The sequence below is a fragment of the Theropithecus gelada genome, chromosome 14, assembly GCF_003255815.1.
Source record: "Theropithecus gelada isolate Dixy chromosome 14, Tgel_1.0, whole genome shotgun sequence".
Taxonomy (NCBI): Eukaryota; Metazoa; Chordata; class Mammalia; order Primates; family Cercopithecidae; genus Theropithecus; species Theropithecus gelada.
The window spans coordinates 86629318-86649339 of NC_037682.1; the positions used below are offsets into that span (position 1 = coordinate 86629318).

Genomic DNA, 20022 nt, shown 5'->3' on the forward strand with positions numbered 1-20022 from the left:
TCTCAGAAAGTCTAAACATCTGTTTTCCTTCCCTAGAGTGCTGTTTTTCAGAGTTGGAGTTGGGGGAGATAATGACATGACTCAAGGAAATAAGTGCATAATTTTTCTTTCCCTGGTGCCAGTTAAGGCAATTGGTGCCTTAGGATTTTCTGAAGTTCTTTGAAAACAACAGGGTTAGTCAGATTCCAGCAATTTACCTTCTGAAGGCTGAGCATGTCTGGGCAATGGCTGCATAATTTGGATGGAGTCATCACTGATGAAGCGGAGTTGGCTCAGCCAGGCAGCACTCGTTGCTCTTTTTAAACTCCACGGCACCAGGGATGAAGTCACCTTTCTTCTTTTAAACGAACACATTTGCTCTGTGAGTCCCTGTCACTTCTGTTAGAACTTAGTATTTTTTCCACTGCCGGTCACCAGGACTTCTCACAGGTAAGAAAATTCTTATTTAGTGGATTTCGCTCTAGGGAACCTTGACATGAGGGGGGGACTTTGGAAGGCATCTATGGGCAGAGTTGGAGTTAGATCAAGAAATACTCCATTGGGTGGGGAGAGTGGCTGTTTCCATGGCAGCTGGTCCCCACCTGGTGGGGTGGCAGACCATGGCTAGGCAAAGTCAGCTTTGAGCTGCAGTGGTGGGCTCCCACAGGGGGCATGGGAATCTAATTGGGGCTTGGTGTTAGGTGCCTATTCTAAGAGTTGTATAATGAGCATGTTAGTGAAGCAGCTATAAGTGGACTCTTGGGCTAGAGCCATCCATACTCCCTTTGCCTTCCTGCTGACTGGGTAGACCCTTAGAGGGTTGATCCTTATAAAAGATGTGCGGAAAAGCAGCTCTCTGGAGAGCCTTGATTTGCTGTTTAGCTGGTGTGAATGCTTCCCTTCTTTCTCAGGAGTGTAGCAGGAAACAAAGGGGCCCAGGATCCCTGTTCTGACATGCAGGTACCTTGTTCAAACAATGGCTGTGCTGCTGCATGTCGGGCAGAAGTGTACAAACACATCTTAGTGCCTGACCCTATGAGTTCTTCCAAGAAAATGCACATGAGATCTCTGTGTGTGTGTGTGTGTGTGTGTGTGTGTGTGTGTGTGAAGGCAGACCCTGTGCTCCAAGAGACCACTAAAATCTCCCTGCAACACTTTCTATGAGTTATGTGAGTCTCTGTCACTGATTGAATCATATAGCTCTTATTAGCTTTGGAAGGCTCAATAAAGACATCTTGTTTATGACAGAGGTGCCTGCAGGATGATAAATGGCTTTTGGAAAGAGAGTTGAACCACTGTCAAATGAAAACGTTGAGAATTGCAGAGCCCTTTATTTCTTGGCACAGAACGCTGCCACATATAGTATTTGGCACAATCATCTATAACCCATACAGGGAGCAAAGACTCTCATTTAGATAAGAGATATTTGCCTTGTTTTAAATGCAATTGCATACTGGCTGCCAGTGCCTAGTTATACATTCACCTCAGATTAGACCATATCCAGAATTCATCCTCACCTGAAATCTGCTCCCCGTTCTGTGTCCCCTAGGTCAGTAAAAAGTTCCTGGTGGTAGATTTCTGGATTTCACCCTAAACACCCCTCCAAACTTCCTCACATTTTCACATCTGATTTGGGAACACATTCAGCAGATTCAAACTCCATATTATCTCTCAAATCCATCCACTTCTCCCCACCTCTGCAGATATTACCCTAGTTTAAAGCCCTTATTTTCTTCTAGGAATACAGAAACCTCACATCTGGGCCTCCTCTTTCCAGTCTTACCTCCCAGCAGCAGCCAGAATGATGGTTCTAAAATAATTGATCAGCACCTGCACAATCCAATCAATCACCAGTCTGTTGAGTCAGTCTTCTTAATATCTCTCCAAATTGTTTACATCTCTCTACCCTACCACTACTACCTTGGTCTAACCCATCAACACACTTTATCTGAGTTACTGCAGTATCCTCTCAGCTGGTCCCCCCTGCTACCAGGCTCACTTCACTCCTAGTATAAGACATTCAAGCTTCTTGTTTTACCAAGCTTTCTAAGGACATTTTTACCAGAGTAGAACTTGAAATGCTTATTACTCTATTTGGAGTTCAGAAGCATTAGCATTTTATGACTCTTGTAGGTGCTTGAAGGAGAGAGGCTAGAGTGCGAGAGGATGGGGAATGTAGAGAGCAGTGGGAAGGCAGCCTGAAGAATGCGTAAGCCTCAGACCTTAGAACCATGTGGGTCTTCATTTGAATCCCAGCTTCTCCACCTCCCAGTATGACTTGGACCAAATGTCTAAACCTTCATGAGGCTCATTTCCCTCAACTGTGAAATGGAAATAATACCTGCTTCATTAGGTAAATAGAAGAGTTAAATGAGAACATTTATGGAAGGCTCTAAAACATAGCAATTAAGAAATTTTAGTACCTCTCCTTCTTTCCTTCACTTTTAAGCGTTATAATCTCTAACTACCACCTATCTTGTCAGTATTCATGTGTATGTGTTTAAAACTATCCGTAGTTTGCATAGTAGGAAGAAGGAGTGGCAAAGAAATACATGAGAACTCTCTTAAGAAACTTGCAGTTTACTTAGGGAAATAAAGTCAACCTAAACAGCACATGTATAAACATCTATAAAACAAGCAATCTGTGATTGTAATGTGTGTAGTAATACCAATTGAGTACATAACCAGGAAAGGCCTGAGTAAACAGGTCTGCAAATACCTGCGGACACAGTGTAAATAGATCTATATCAAGCAGTTTTAGGGTTAGACTACTCAGAGATTTAAAAATCATTGGTTGATGTAAAACTTTCAAAAAGGACTTGTATATTTAGAATGGCTTAAGGACGTGCAGATTAGTGTTTAAAATGACTACACACTCATTCATTAATCAAGCATTTATTGAGTGCCTACTCTGTGCCAGCTCCTAGACTATACAAATTCTTTGCTACCCTTCCCACAAGAAATTAATGCTAATTCTCCACCTCTTAAATAAAGGCTAGCCTTAGGGACTTGGTTGACCAATAGAATGAGAAGGCGGCAACATTCTGGGACAACCACAGCTAGGTTCTATGAAGGTTTACATCTTCCTCCTGGGTTTCTTGTCTCAGTCACTCTGGGAAAAGCCAACTACCATGTAGAGTCATGTGCTAGTAAACTGGCTCTCTGGAGAAAAAAAAAAGTTCCCTGATTTGCAGTGTTTGCCAACTTTCATGGTGTGAATACTCCCACTATGGCTTCCAAAATGATAGCACTGAACACAGGTTTGGGAGGAGATATGCAGAATCAGCTCTTATAAGCCAATACAAGCTGGCCCAAGCCCATGACTGTCAATTACTCTGAGACCAGCATACTGTGAGAAAGTCCAAGCTGGCCACACGGAGAGGCTACAAGGATTGAATCCCAACCAGTCCTCAGATTTTCCAGCCATTCAAACTTAGGCTTCAGACATGTAAGGAAAGAAACTTTTAAATGACTCCAGACCCCACAACTATCTGACTGCAACTATATGAGAGACCCTGAATGAGAACCACTCAGCTCAGCCCACTCAGCCCACAGAACACTGAGAGATAATAACCATTTGTATTAATTAAGTTTGGGGGTAGTTTTTACGCAGCATTAGATAAAGGGAACAAGGCGGTAACGTTGATTACTCCGAAGCCAGCTGAGATCAAGCCCCTGAGGTGGTGTCAGGAATAGAAGAATCCAACCAGGTAGTTCTTTGTCCTTGCGTATTTCCTGGCCTTATACCACTTACGCAAATGTTTTGGTTAAAAAGGCTGGAGAAAGAGACTCATTTACTAACTCGTTTTGCCATTATAATAAAATCAGGGAAAAAGCATCTCTCACACTCACACATACATTCTTCTCTCATCATCTGCCTCCATACCTACCCACCCAACTCTCCTCATACAAGGCTCTGCTGAAGATCTGCCTTGCCTGCTATATTGGCTGTGCCCCATCCTCCACATGGAATTTGTTAGGAGAAGGAGGTACAGCAGAGTCAATATGAAATCAGGGAACTGCCCAGAGGTGCCACTTGAGGCCTGGTGGAAAGCACCTGAAGCCATGAAAAAAGAGTAGCAAAGAGAAGGATTTTAAACAGGCTTTGGTGAAGACACATAGACTATTCGTTAAAGGTATGAATTTTGAAGTCGGATGACCTGGGTTCCTATCAGAACTCTGACATTTTCTAGTTGCTGACCTTGGGAAAGTATCTAGACATATCTTCTCAGTTTCTTCCTCTTTAAAATCTGGATAGTAATGCCATCTCACAAAGTTCGCGTGACGATTCTGTTTGTAGATTTTATTTGTGGAGTGCTCAGCACAGTGCCTAATACATCTGTGTTATGTAAATGAACAACAGCTAACAGTGGCAGTAGTGACAGCACTGGAGCGGTACTAATGATACTGTTGTTGCAAGTCCCAAAGCCACAAGCTCCCTGGCAAACCCAGAGCTTCAGTCAGTCAGTCACACTACAGGTGCCTGAGATAAGCGTTCAATAAGTACTTATATCACACTGAATATTCACATTCTGAATGTCTCTTCTATTGTCATTTTTTTCCCCTTTTTGCCCCTAAATGCATTTCCAAAGGCTTAAAAACACACCTGTGCGTCCCATCCTCTGTATCTAAAACAATATGAACTGGGATTATGTTTTCTCATTTCTTGTGAGACCTCTTCTTACCTTCCAGTGTGTAGCAGGTAGTTGAATAGTTCAGTGCTCAATATATTATAACTATTTATTCCTATTTTTTAAGCTGTATTTAAGAAGAAACCGAAGTTAGATGACTTCTATGGGATCCAAAGCCCAAGGTACTCCAAAAATTTTAGGTTTACCAGTATACAGATAGATGCCACCACTTTGGTAGGTCAGGGTGAAGGATAAAATCACTCTTGAGAGCAAAATGTGAATATTCTCTTGCTTTATTCATACCTTGCGAATACAAAATTTTAATCTGTGTAATTTTTTTTTAAATTTTTTTGAGACGGAGTCTCTCTCTGTTGCCTAGGCCCGACTGCAGTGGCGCTATCTTGGCTTACTGCAAGCTCCACCTCCCGGGTTCACATCATTCTCCTGCCTCAGCCTCTTGAGTAGCTGGGACTACAGGTGCCCACCACCGCGCCCGGCTAATTTTTTGTATTTTTAGTAGAGACGGGGTTTCGCCATGTTAGCCAGGATGGTCTCGATCTCCTGACCTCGTGATCCACCCGCCTCGGCCTCCCAAAGTGCTGGGATTACAGGCGTGAGCCACCGCGCCTGGCCTTGTGTAATTTTAATATATGAATTGATGTTTGACAGATGGGTCTCATTAAATTTATGTTTGGTCTAGTTGTGGATTTTGTAAACAAAGAATCATGCAAACACTCTGGCTATTAAAGAATAGCTGGCTTGTATAGTTTTTAAAAACATTACGAAATATTTATAGATTCATGAGTCTATGAGTGCCCCCTTCACCCAGCCTTCCCCACTGTTAACATTTACATAACTATAGTACAATATCAAAACCAGGTAATTGACATTGGTACAATCCACAGACCTTATCAGATTTTATCAGCTATCCATGTACACATTGTGCGTGTGTGCATGTGTGTGTATGTGATTGTATACAGTTTTTATCATATTAGCTTCATGAAACTATTGCCACAATCAAAATATCACTAACTATATCATCACTGCAAGGTTTCTTTATACTTCCCTTTTAAAGCCATGGTCCCATCCCTAACCCTTTGAGACTATTAATCTGTTGTCCATTTATATAATTTTATTTCGAGAATGTTATATAATCATGCATGATGTAACCTTATTACAGTGGCTTCTTCCATTCAGCATAATAACCTTGAGATCTATCCAAGTTGTTATGTGTATCAATAGTTGTTTTCTTTTTGTTACTGTGTTGAATTGCATAATGTGGATTTACTACAGTTTGCTTAAGCATTCACTCATTTATCCATTGGAGGACATTTGGGTAGTTTCTAGTATTTGGCTGTTACAAATAAGGATGTTATGAACATTCATGTACAAGTTTTTGCATGAACATACATTTTCATTTATTTAGGATAAATGCCTGAAAATATGATATCTGGGTTTTATGTTAAGTTTTTAGTTTCAAAAGAAACTGTCAGACTATTAATATTTATACAGAATGGCCATAATATTTTATGTTACCACCAGCAAAATATGAGTAATAGAGTTTCTGCATTTTTGCCAGAATTTGGTGTTATCACTATTTTTTATTTTAGTCATTCTGATAGATGGATAGTGATACCTCATTGTGGTTTTAATTTGTGTTTGCCTAATGGGCAATGATGCTGACCATCTTTTCATGTTGTCATCTGTATTTCATCTTCAGTCAAATGTCTATTTATGCCTTTTGCCCCAATAAATGGGATAGCTGGCTAGCTATATGCAGAAGAGTGAAACTGTACCCCTGCCTTTTACAATATACAAAAATTCACTCAAGATGAATTAAAGATTTAAATATAAGACCTCAAACTATAAAAGTCCTAGAAGAAAACCTAGAAAATCAGTCTTGGCAAAGAATTTTTAGCTAAGTCCCCAAAAGCAATTGTAACAAAAAGAAAAATTGACAAGTTTGACCTAATTAAACTAAAGAGCTTCTGCACAACAAAAGAAACTAGCAACATAGTAGACAGACAACTTATAGATTGGGAGAAAATATTTTCAAATTATGCGTCTGACAAAGGTCTAATATCCAGAATCTCTAAGGAACTTAAACAAACAAGCCAAAACACAAATAACCCCACTATTATCTAATTGGATTGTTTTGTTTTGTTGTTGTTTTTCACTGTTGAGTGTTGTGAGTTCTTTATATATTCTAGATATAAGTCCTTTATTAGATGTATGTTTAGCAAATATTCTCTCCCACCCTGTAATTTTTTATTCTATCTTCTTGAAAGGGTCTTTCACAGAACAAGAGTATTTAATTTTCATAAAGTCCAATTTCTCAATTTTTCCTTTAATGGATTGTGCTTTTAGTGCAAAGCGAAAGAACTTTTTACCTAGCCCCAGTTCACAAATATTTTATATTTTTTCCTAAAAGATTTATAGTTTTATACTTCATGTTTAGGTATTTAATCTATTTTGAATTAATTTGTATGTAATATGTCAAGTTTAAGTCAAATTTAATTTTTTTTTTTTTGTCTCTGTATGTCCGATTTCTCAAGCACCAGTTGTTTAAAAGGCTCCCCTTCTTTCTTTGGATTGGTTTTTCAGCTTTGTCAAGAAATCAACTGGGCATATTTGTGTGACATTATCTCTGGGTTCTCCATTCTCTTCCATTGATATGCCTATCTCTCTGACAATACCACACTCTCTTGAGTATTTGACTACTGTTATATAGTAAGTTGCGTGGGAGCTTTGTAATAAGCAATACACTAAGTAGAGTTATTCCTCCCACTTCAGGGTTATTTGTCAAAAGTTTTAGAGATCCTTGGGACCTTCACTTTCAACATAAACTTTAGAATAAGTTTGTCTCTATCTACAGAACCTTGCTAGGATTTTGATAGGAATCCTCTTAGACATGTAGTTTAATTTGGGGAGAAGTGACATTTTTATTAGGTTGAGTCTTCCAATCCTTTAACATGGGAAATTTCTGCACTTATATGGGTCTTGTTTTGTTTTTTTTTTTTTAGGAACATTTTATAGTTTTCAATATACAGATTCTGTAGGTATTTTGCTGAATTTATACTAAGTACTTAACTTTCTTTGGAGCAATTGAAAATGGTATTGCATTATTAGACTTCAGTTTCCACATATACATTCTTAATATAGATAAATGCAATTAATTTTTATGTTAATATTAAATCCTGCAACTGTGTTGAACTCATTAGTTCTAGGTTGTTTCTTCTTCTCCTCCTCCTCCTCCTCTTCTCCTTCTGCTTCTTCTTCTTCCTCTTCTTCCCCTTCTTCTTTTTCTTCCTTCTCCTTCTTCTCCTTCACCTTCTCCTTCTCTTTCTTCCCCTGTCCGTGCCCCTGCCCCTGCCCCTTCTCCTTCTTCTTCTTTTTCTTCTTGTAAATTCCTTGGGATTTTCTACACAGACCATCATATAATCTGCAAATAGGCATTTTATTTTTCCCTTTCTATTCTGTATGGTCTTTCTTTTTCTTGCCTTATTGCACTGGCTACACCTCTCAGTACTATGTTAAGTAAAAGAGATAAGAACAGAAATCCTTTCCAATCTCAAAGGAAAAGCATTCAGTCTTTCACCATTAAGTATGATGTTAAGAAATCTTTCCTTTATTCCTGCTTTGCTGAGAGTTTTTATCTTGAATGAGTGTTTGCTTTTGTTATATGCTTTTTGTTCAATGATCAGTATGATGATGTGATTTTTTTACATTAGTCTGTTGATATGGTGAATTGCTTTGAATGATTTTCAAATATTGAACTAGCCTTATATAGCTGAAATAAATCTCATTTGGTCATGGATTATTATTCTTTTTTAAACATTGATAGATTCAATTTAATGATATTTTGTTTTTTTTTTGTTTTGTTTTTTTTTGTTTTTGTTTTTTTTTTTTTGAGACGGAGTCTCGCTCTGTCGCCCAGGCTGGAGTGCAGTGGCCGGATCTCAGCTCACTGCAAGCTCCGCCTCCCGGGTTCACGCCATTCTCCTGCCTCAGCCTCCCGAGTAGCTGGGACTACAGGCGCCCGCCACCTCGCCCGGCTAGTTTTTTGTATTTTTTAGTAGAGAGGGGGTTTCACCATGTTAGCCAGGATGGTCTCGATCTCCTGACCTTGTGATCCGCCCGTCTCGGCCTCCCAAAGTGCTGGGATTACAGGCTTGAGCCACCGCGCCCGGCTTAATGATATTTTGTTAAGGATTTTTGTATTACAGTTCATAAGAATTATTGATATCAATTTTTTCTTCTTTTGTACTGTCCTTGGTTTCATATCAAGGTAGTACTGGCCTCATAAAATGAGTTAGAAAGTGATTCCTTCTTTTCCATTTTGAAAAAGAGATTGTATGGCATTGGTGTTAATTCTTTAAATGCTTGGCAAAATTTTCCAGTGAAATAATCTGGACCTGGAAATTTCTTTTTGGAGAGATTTGTAATTATAAATTCAATTTTTCTAAATAGTTGTAGAACTGTTCAGATTATCTATTTCATCTTGGTTGAGTTTTCATTGTGATTTTTGGGAATTAGACCATTTCTTTGAAATTGTTGAATTTATGAGTGTAAAGTTGTTCATATATTTCATATTATTCTTTTAATGACTGTAAAATCTGTGGCAATATCTCCTGTTTGATATTGGTAATTTATGTCTTCTTTCTTTTGATCTTTACCAGTCTAACTAGAGAGTTATCAATTATATTAAATTTTCGATTAATAATCAGCTTTTTATTTCATGAATTCTATTTCTTTTCCTATTTCAGATTCATTTATTTCTGCTATTATCTTAATTTTTTCCTTCTGCTTGACTTCGGTATATTTTGCTCTTCCTTTTGTTGTTTCTTGAGCTAGCAGCTTGAATTACTGACTTGCGATCATTTCTCTTTTCTAATGTAAGCCTTTGGTGCCATAAATTTTTCTCTTGCCACTTTAGCTGCATCTTATAAATTCTGATATTTCTTCATTTTTGTTAAGTTGTATTTGGTCTGTAAAAATATCCTTTGAGACTTTCTCATTTACCTATGGTTTATTTAAAAGAGTGTTGTTTAACTTCCATGTGTCTAAAGGTTTTTCTATTTTTGTTTTGCTACTGATTTCTAGTTTTATTCCATAAGGTTAGAAAACATACTCTATTTGATTTCAATTTCTTAACATTTGTTAATAGCTGTTTTATGACCCAGAATATAGTCTATTATGATGAATATTCCATGGATGCCACCACTCCCAGCTAATGCTTTTATTATTATTATTATTAGTAGTAGTAGTAGTATTGTTATTATTATTATTTGTAGAACTGGAGTCTTGCTATATTGTCTAGGCTGGTCTCAAGCGATCCTCCTGCCTTGGCCTCCCAAAGTGCTGGGATTATAGGTGTGACCCCACTGCAACCAGCCCCAGCCTTCCTTTGTTATCACTTTCTGTTTGAAGAGCTTCCTTTAGCCATTGTTTAATGGTAGGTCTATTGGTGACAAATATCTCTTAGTTTTCCTTTGCCTGATAATGTCTTTATTTCCCTCTTCATTCCTGAAGGATAGTTTTGCTAGATACAGGATTCATGGTTTTGGATTTTCTTCTTTTAAGAATTGAAATATATTGTGGCAGGTCCTTCTGGCCTTCACAGTTTCAAACCAGAAATCCTCTGTCATTCAAATTGGTGTTTGTCTATAGGTAATGCATCATTTCTCTTTGGCTGTTTTTAAGATTTTGTTTTGTTTTAGTTTTCAGAAGTTTAATTATAATGTGTCTTAGTGTGAATTTCCTTGGATTTATCTTATTTAGGCTCACTTGGCTTCTTGAATCTGTGCATTTATGCATTTCACCAAATTTGAAAGTTTTCAGCCATTATTTTTTTTAATACTTTTTCAGCCTCAGTTTTTTTCTTCTACCTCTGAGATGCTAATGATACAAATATCTTTGTTTTGATCTTACAGAGCCTCTGAGGCTCTGTTAAATTTTTTGTCTATTTTTTCTTTTTTGTACAAGTAAATTCTATTGATTTGTCCTTAAGTTCACTGATTCTGTCTTATCATCACCACTCTACTACTAAACTCTTCTGGTGACTTTTTATTTCTTATTATTGTCTATTTAAATTCTATTTTCTGCATTTGGTTCTTTTTTATGACTTCTATTTCTTTGTTGGAATTGTGTATTTCTCATGTGTTTCAAGAAAATCTGTAACTGTTTGTTGAAACATTTTTATAATGATTGCTTAAAATCCTTTTCAGATAATTCCAGCATCTGAGTCTCTTCAAAGTTGGCATCAGTTGATTGTCATTTCTCATAAAAGTTGTATGTTTCCTGGTTCTTGGTATGATGAATGACTTCCACTCGTACACTGGACATTTTGGGTATTATTTTAGAACACGCTTCATACCACTTAGATCTTTTATTTTTAGTAAGCAGTCACCCTCTTGGGGCTTAGCGTGTAAGTTCTGGTCTGCTTTTGTGAGTTGTAGTTCCAATGACAATTTGTTTTCAGAGTTCTTGCAATGCTAATACAGTCTACCTTGTTCTTCTGCTGCTATTTGGGCTCCTGCTTTATTACTGCAAGTGCCTCATGGGCTGTTTGGTGGGTAAGAAGGAGGGGATAGGTCCTGTTCAGGTTTGCTAATGCTTCCCCTGAGGATGGATTGGCCCACCTGTTGTCTTGGGTATGGGATAGGTACCCTACTGATGGTGATGCAGATGGAGCCCACCACCATTCTGGTATTGGATGGGGTTTGCTGATGTTGACACTGAAGAGAGTGGGGCTTGCCAGCATGTGTGGGATGGGGAGTGGTTCAGTCTGCTGTGCTACTATTGCAGCAGCAGGCATATCAGTCTCTTGGTCCTGCCACAGCTCAGCACGAGGACCAGAGGATTATTTCTCTGGTAGGATTCTTCTGGGTTCACCCTTTCCCTTCCTTTGGCCAGAGACAGCAGGCTTTTCGTGTTTGTTTTCCTATTCTATGCCTGTTGGTGGTTTGGGGTTGTAAGCCTCCCTGGTGCTCAGCATGAAATATATGGGAGCTAAAAAGAAAACCCAGGGAAATCACTACGGTGTCTCACATCCTGAAGTCCCTAGTCAGTCAGCTTTCTTTTTTCCATCTCTCAGAGTCCTTTTACAATCATATGTTGAGTTATTTCCAGAGTATTTACTTATATTTAAAGGAGAGGAAAGGTAAAAGTGAGTCTGTAACATCTTATCTCTCAATAAACTTTTACAATTGAAAATGGGAAGAGACAAACAATTTCTAGCAGGAAAAGCAATATGAGAGAGGAAGTCTAGTCATACTAGCTAGATAATTAAAGCGTGTCACAAAATATAATTATTAAAGTACAGGTACAACACTGTAGAGATCAGTGGGAAAAAAATAAAGAGTCCAGAAAGAGCCAACAAAAATGGCAATGTGGTGTTTCAACCCAGTGGTATTGAGGGAAAGGATATTTGGAAAGGAAAGTTAAAGCTGGATTCCTGTCTCCAAATAAATTCCAGATGAATAACAACATATATTAAATATTAAGCAATAAAAATAATTTTTAAATTGGTAAATTATTTAATAATCTTGAAGTAGAAAAGAATTTTTTAAGCATGACTCCAAACTCAGAAGCTATACAAAGAAAAGACTGATATATTTAATTACATAAAATATAAATAAAACATATGTGATAAAAGTAGTATAAATGAAATCAGAATACAATGATAAATAGAAAAAAGATAATTTGCAACATTTATGCAATGGAGCAAAATATACTTAAAAATTTTAAATAGTACATTCAATACAAAAAAAGAATTTGAATAAAAATGGGCAAAGTACATGAACAGGCTGTTCAGAAGAAAAGAAATAAAGATGGTCAATAAACATATGAAAGAAAGATAAACTCAGAATTTATAAAGCACAAATTAAAACAGTGAGAAAACTTTCTTCTTTTAATTATTTAAAAAATTACGGATTTAATAAATATGCCTTGTAAAAATATGTAAAATATATGGTGTTAATAAAGTTTCCTTCTAAGCTTCATAGTCTTAAGCTTGAAATCTCACTTACTTCCCTAGAAGTATCTCTATTAAAAGTCTGCTATTCCTTCAAGGTCTTTCTCTATGTGATTAAAAGTGTGCATGTGTATCTTTCTTGGACAAAAATTGGATCCTCTTTGTAAATTGTTTTGTACCTGGCTGTTTACAATTTACATGTCAATTTACTGACTTTTCATATCAGTTCTTATAGAGTCATTTTATTTGTTTTAATGGCTATGTGAGATTTACAATATAACTATACCTTACTTTAAACATTTATTGACAGTCATTAAAATGTGTTCTTTTTTTATTACAAAAAAATGTCATATTACATATATCTTTTGTATGCACTTATTTTGTAATTGCTTTCTGTAGGATAGATACTTAGAAGTGAAATTGCTAAATCAAATGACGTATGAATTTGTATATTAGAGGATGTGAGGATGTGCCAAATTGCCATTTAAAAACTGTTTTTAGCATATTTTTCTACCAAAGTATGAGAATATCTGTTTCTTCAAATAGTCACCATTTCTTATATTAATCTTTTAAAACATTTTGCCAATGTGATAAGTGAAAAAAAAAGGTATCAAGATTGTTTTAACTTGACTCTTTGAGTGTTGCATTGAATATCTTTTTATACTTTTATGATTCATATTTGTTTATTTATTATCAGTTCATAGCCTTATCTAGCTTTCTGCTGATTGTCAGTTTCTTACTGATACATAGAAAACTTTTAAAATATGGATATTAATCTTTTGTATACATGTTATGAATTTTACCTTTAATTTCCTTATTTTTATTTTACTTTTCTTTATTCTGTCTTTCTTTTTAGAGAAAATTTAAATTTGATGTAGCCTAATCTGTCTAAAGTTATTTTGTGACTTCTAGATTTTATGTATGATTTAGTAAGATTTTTCCCACTCCAAAATTATAAAATTATTTCTTCTAACATGCTTAGTTTTATTGTGAAACTTTAATTCATCTTTAATTAATTTTTATATGCTATAAAATAGGAATCCACTTAATAAAATGAATAGACAATTGTTCTAATAATTATCTTAATACTATTTATTGAACAATGTATCCTTTCTTTCCACACTAATTTGAAATGCCAATATTTTGATATACTACATCAATTCTATTGATTATTTTTTTGACTTCCTAGTCTGTGCTAACAAATTATTTATTTATTCCAGTAACAAGATCACACTGTTTTAATTACTTTAGTTTCATACAGTGTGTTATTTATTTATTTATATGTTTTTGAGACGGAGTCTCGCTCTGTCACCCAGGCTGGAGTGCAGTGGCCGGATCTCAGCTCACTGCAAGCTCCGCCTCCCGGGTTTACGCCATTCCCCTGCCTCAGCCTCCCGAGTAGCTGGGACTACAGGCACCCACCTCACGCCCGGCTAGATTTTTTTTGTATTTTTTTTAGTAGAGACGGGGTTTCACCGGGTTAGCCAGGATGGTCTCGATCTCCTGAGCTCGTGATCCGCCCGTCTCGGCCTCCCAAAGTGCTGGGATTACAGGCTTGAGCCACCGCGCCCGGCCAGTGTTTTGTTTTATTATTTGGGAAAAATAAGTACTCAAACCCTGAAACTATTTATCTTTGTCAGAAATGTCTAGGCTAGAGTAGAGTGCGGGGTGTATGATAAAAAATTGCTTAATAAGTATAATGTACATTATATGAGTGATGGCTATCCTAAAAGCCCTGACTGCACCACTATACAATCTACGCATGTTACAAAATTACACCTGTGCCCTATAAATTTATACAAAAAGAAATTCTAGGCTAATAATCCAGACATATTACTAAGACAAAAAGCCAGAGGGAAAATGTGTGTGTGTGTGTGTGTGTGTGTGTGTGTGTGTGTGAGAGAGAGAGAGAGAGAGAGAGATTTAAATATTTGAAAAAACATAGGTAATATTTGGAGGACACATAAAAAACTGCAATAGTTACCTGTAGGGAGTGGGATCATTGGGAATACTACTGATGAGTGAAACTTCTTACTTTGGATAATTCCTCACTATGTATTCTCTAAAAAAGAAAAAAGTACGCTTTTTAAAATAATTAAAAACAGTATCTGGTTTTCTGTGATAGGAACCCAAGTCTATGTGAGGGCACATCCTGTGTATCACACAGTATTTCTCAACGGTGGCCCCACATTAGAATTACTTGGAAGGATTTTAAGAAATACGGGCACCCAAGGACCTGCCCCAGAGTTTCTGATTTCAGAGTCTGAGGGAGGGCCTGGGACATCAGCATATTTTAGAAGTTCCCCAGACAGTTTGAATGCTCAGCCTCAGCTGAGAACCACTGCTGTAGATGATGTGAGACTTAAAAGGGTCCCCAGAAGGCCACTGTGCTGAGGTATTTTCAGAATATAATTACTTGGGGATGTGATCAAAAGTAATCCATCACTCCTCTGTCAGCCCAAGTCCTGCCTCGAGATTGAGAGCAAACAAGTCCAAGGGGAGATGTGGAAAAGAACTTTGCTCAAATATGTATGAAAATATCCCTTTCTGTGGAAGGTAATTGTATTAAAAGGTAGACTCACTTAGGCTCCCTCAGCATATAAAGGATTCTTGTAAACTAGTCATGACCGTGAAAGGTGCAGGGATCGCATGGAAAACCAGAAACAGTGAAACAGCTGCACCTCAGAAGCCCAGACTGTGGCTGGTACCGGAAGGTTCTACCAGAGCTCCAGGGATCACTGTTACTTTGAGATCTCTCACAGGAGCCTTTCAAACGTCTTTCATCTGGAGAATTACTCTGTTAAAATGAAATGGCTTTTGGAAACCTGATGTGGAAAATGATTGAGGAGGAGCTATTCCAAGCCATATACCTCCCTCACCTAAAACCCCTCCCTGAAGAAATCTGAGAAGTGGCTGGAAACCCAATATTTGTAGCTGTTTCCTTCCCTCTCTGTTTTCTTTTGTGTGTGTGTCTTCTGGTGCTTCTCCTTATTTGCTGATTCTGCCTCTATATTCCTGACAGGGTATCTGATTGGCCCATCAATTGTCTGCCCTGGTTGAGTGAGATTTTCCACACCAGGTGGAGGGTTAGGGCTTCAACATATGAATTTGTGATAGCACAAACATTCAATCCATAACACCACATTTTTTTTAAAAAGTAGTACAGGTGAGGCCGGGCGCGGTGGCTCAAGCCTGTAATCCCAGCACTTTGGGAGGCCGAGACGGGCGGATCACGAGGTCAGGAGATCGAGACCATCCTGGCTAACACGGTGAAACCCCGTCTCTATTAAGAAATACAAAAAACTAGCCGGGCGAGGTGGCGGGCGCCTGTGGTCCCAGCTACTCGGGAGGCTGAGGCCGGAGAATGGCGTAAAAACCCGGGAGGCGGAGCTTGCAGTGAGCTGAGATCCGGCCACTGCACTCCAGCCTGGGTGACAGAGCAAGACTCCGTCTCAAAAAAAAAAAAAAAAAAGTAGTACAGGTGAAATTAAATTTAATAATATGTTTTATTTAATCCACTTTAGTCACAACACTATTTTAACATGCAATCAGAATAAAACATTATTATTGAAAATGTTAGATGTTTTTCCATCCCAAGCTTTGAAATCGGTGAAATTGGTGTCTATTTTCACGTATGCCACTTATGCCACATGTCCACTTGGACTATCCACATTTCAAAAGCTCAATAGCTACACGTGGTACAGACCCCATCCCAAAGGAAAATCAATTTTATTCCCCTGACCTCCTAGGTTCTTAAGATCTTTTAAAAGCCTAGATTCTTAGGCCGGGCGCGGTGGCTCAAGCCTGTAATCCCAGCACTTTGGGAGGCCGAGGCGGGCGGATCACGAGGTCAGGAGATGGAGACCATCCTGGCTAACCCAGTGAAACCCCGTCTCTACTAAAAAAATACAAAAAAAAAAAAAAAAAAAACCTAGCCGGGCGAGGTGGCGGGCGCCTGTAGTCCCAGCTGCTCGGGAGGCTGAGGCAGGAGAATGGCGTGAACCCGGGAGGCGGAGCTTGCAGTGAGCTGAGATCCGACCACTGCACTCCAGCCTGGGCAACAGAGCGAGACTCCATCTCAAAAAAAAATAAAATAAAATAAAATAAAATAAAAATAAAAGCCTAGATTCTTACAGCCAGAAAAAGGCCTTTGGAGATGTTGTGTTCAGAGATCTCTACATATTCTCAACAGGTTTCCCTTTAGCATGTTTACTTTAATTTAAGCAGTTTCACACCTGTTTAAATCTACCCTCCAATTCAATATTCACTGAAGGCTGACCTAATGCTTGGCCTGGACAGGTTAATCATGGTTTATGTTCCATCCACTCTCTCTTCTAAGGGAAACTACCTTAACCACATCCTCCTCCTTCAATCCTCAGGCACCCTATTTCTTCTTCTGCTCCCACCACCTCTTTAGCCCAGCTGACCAGGAATGGACACATGACTCCATCTGTGTCAATATCCTATTCTTGGCTTATAATCAGAGAGCTGTGGCAGTTTATCTTATTCTGGCTCTTTGTCTCTTTGCCTCACAGACTTCAGCCTAGCTCCTTCTCTCTCATAGCAACACTTAATCCTCTCCTGGGGTTTCCCAACCTCCCACACCCAGGTGGTATTGTTTATGGCTCCATCTCAGCAAGTCCTTACAGAACCTTCCTCTGCCTCTACACCTCTGTTGCTCTTTCCTGACTAGTTTTCCCCCTCCCTTTCTAGAACTGGCACATATCAATGGATTCTTGTTTGCACTCTCACCCATTTTTTACACATCTTTTTTTTCAGAGAAGTGTCTTCTAGCCAGCAGCTTATCCGTTGAGATAAATGATTCCTCACATGTTATTCTGTTCCCCATGGAATGCAGTCTGCCGATGGGACAATGTCACTTCCAGAAGTGTATCTACTTCAAGTGTTAATAATGATAATAATAGAAATAACTACCATTGTCATTTACTGAGTTTTTATTTCTGGCTAGGATCTGTACTAGGTACATCACAGACATTTCTCACTTAATCTTTACCATAGCCCTACAAAGCGTGTGCTATGATACCCCATTACTGATGGAAAAAATTCGGATGGGTGATGTTATATACCTTGCTCACAGATCATAGATCCAAAATTTAAATCCAGATTTGTCTCCAAAGTCCTTGCTCTTACACTACATATATACTGCCTCTCACATATTATATCACTTTCTAAGTTAAGCAAGTTGGAATTCAGTGCTGCACAGCAAGTGAGCTCTATAAGCACATTTACTGAAATGACAACAGTACTATGTATTTGTGCACTGCTTTGATGATTTTCCAGTTGGCATCTGATTTTCACAAAACTCAAAGATGGAAGAATAAACTTTATGAGTTCTATTTCATACCCAAGAAAAACTAAGCTCTGGGGAGATAAGGTGATTTGTCCCAAGTCATTATGTTAAAAAGCCACAAACCAGACGAGAACCCAGTTCTTTTGAAATATTTATTTTCCTTTTTCTTTGCTCATCAGTGTCCTTGGGCATTGTGCTGCCTACTGGCAGAAGTCAGTGACAAATCTTTCATTATGATTGCCGATTTAACCCTGCTTTATGTGAGGAGTTTGCAGGCATAGACTCACTTGAGTTTCTCAGCTGTCGGTATGTCAGTCTACTTCATCCAACAAGAATTACCTGAGCCTGAGTATGGCCATGCACTGTGCTAACAGTGGGAACGGAAGGGTGAACAAGATGTGACTTTGTCCCGAGGAGACACCTTCTAATGGGAGAGTATTATCCTGCAATGGAAAAATCATTGTCCTAATGGAATATAAAAAGCTGTGAGAAGCACAAAGGAAGAAAGAAATAAGTCTGCCTGGTAGGGTTTCATGGTAGAGGAGATTTCTGAGTGTAGTCTCAATGGATCTACTTCAGAGATGAAAAGCCAGAGTCGCTGAGAGTTCTGCAAAGGGCCTCATAATTTTGAAACTTCATTAGTTTCCTAAAAATATGCTTGTTGCCACATCTCCTTAGAGAGAAGTAGCATAAATTATTTATTGGAATATTTAAAATATTAACATCAATAAATTCCCCAGCAGCTTCACAAATAGTCTGCTCAGTTGGATAAACCAATCTGAAATAATGCTTTCCAAGTAACTCAAACTCTCCAATTCTACAAAGCCAGTAAGAATTCTTGGAAACAAACAAGAAGCCTAGAATAAGTATCTCCACTCTCTAAACATCAGCCATTTTAGACTATCCCTCTAGCATTTCATGTACTTTTATTCATGTAAAAAGGTATTTTTTTTTCTCACAGTGAATACCTAGAATGTTTTTCTCTTCCAAACAAGTGTAAGATTATTGTAGGTGTCACTGAATTTTATCACTTGAATATTAAGAGTGAAGATGTAGATTCTGATATGTTTGGAACTATTTGGAGCTAGAAGGAAAATAACTTTTCAAGCTTAGAAATGGAAACTTATCAGAACCAAACCCTTGAAGCAGCCCAAGAGGAGACTTCCCTCCATTCTACTGTGGTCCACAGGCCACTGGTGATTGGGATTTTTGGGTAGCTGACATCAATTAGACCTGGATCCTAGATAATGGAGATCTTAAGTATTTCTGGTAGAGAAGGAAGATCCCATTGTATGACCTCTTCCCTCTTGTGCTTCAGTGGGTTGTTTGGTTTGTCTTCTGGGTGTGACCAGAAAGATTTACACCCTCTACTTGTAACCAAGATGGAATATTTCTTCTGATTCCTGACTCACTGAAGAAGGAGGTGTAGATCTGCAAGGCTGGAGAGCATCTTTCCTTCAAGCAGCCTTTGAAGGACAGAACAAAGGGCAGGAGTTCCGGGAACAGCTCAGCAGCACTGAGGATTGCTGGTGAATATTATTATTTTGTTGAGACTCTAAAAATGAATTGTTTCACAGAGGCGTTCAAAAATGTAATGGGCTACCTGGGGAGGGAGTGAGCTCCTTATCACTGGTAGTATTTAAGTATTGGCTAAATAAGCATATACTGGAAAGTCATGCATAAGGTAAGAGTTGAACTAAAGGCCCTAAGATCCATTCCAACTTCCAGATTTCATTATTTGCAGATCCCTGGTTTACCCGGTGCATGCGTCTATGCTTGTACTTAGTATGTTGTTCTGTAACAGTACGTTCATATATGTGTCTCCTCCTCAAGTTTGAAAACTACTTGAAGAAAGATACAGTATTTGTTGTTTTTCTATTCCATGTGTTTAGTGCAGTGACTAGTACCTAGGAGACACCAAGTTAGTATTTATCAAATGAATGAATGAATTCATTTTTGTATGTCAGTATATATACATTTATATATATCCTGATTTGTAGTGTAAGTTACCAGCAAGTACACTTGTTTGCTGTGATAGTGTTCATATGCATTAGAAGCAGGGGTTGCTTAAATATCTGAATGATGGAATATGCTACCTGATTCCCCAGACATGGCACTTCTAGTTA

At 38.1% G+C, this 20022-nt stretch overlaps 1 protein-coding gene across 1 annotated transcript in view; it reads left to right on the plus strand.

Annotated features, from left to right (window-relative positions):
- The first annotated feature begins 264 nt into the window (after positions 1–264).
- The window catches only part of AMOTL1 (angiomotin like 1), a 174132-nt gene continuing 154374 nt past the window's right edge, over positions 265–20022 (plus strand). The window contains exon 1 of the mRNA XM_025355921.1: positions 265–429. The gene's annotated coding sequence lies outside the window, so the exon portion shown is untranslated. The remainder of the gene's footprint in view (positions 430–20022) is intronic.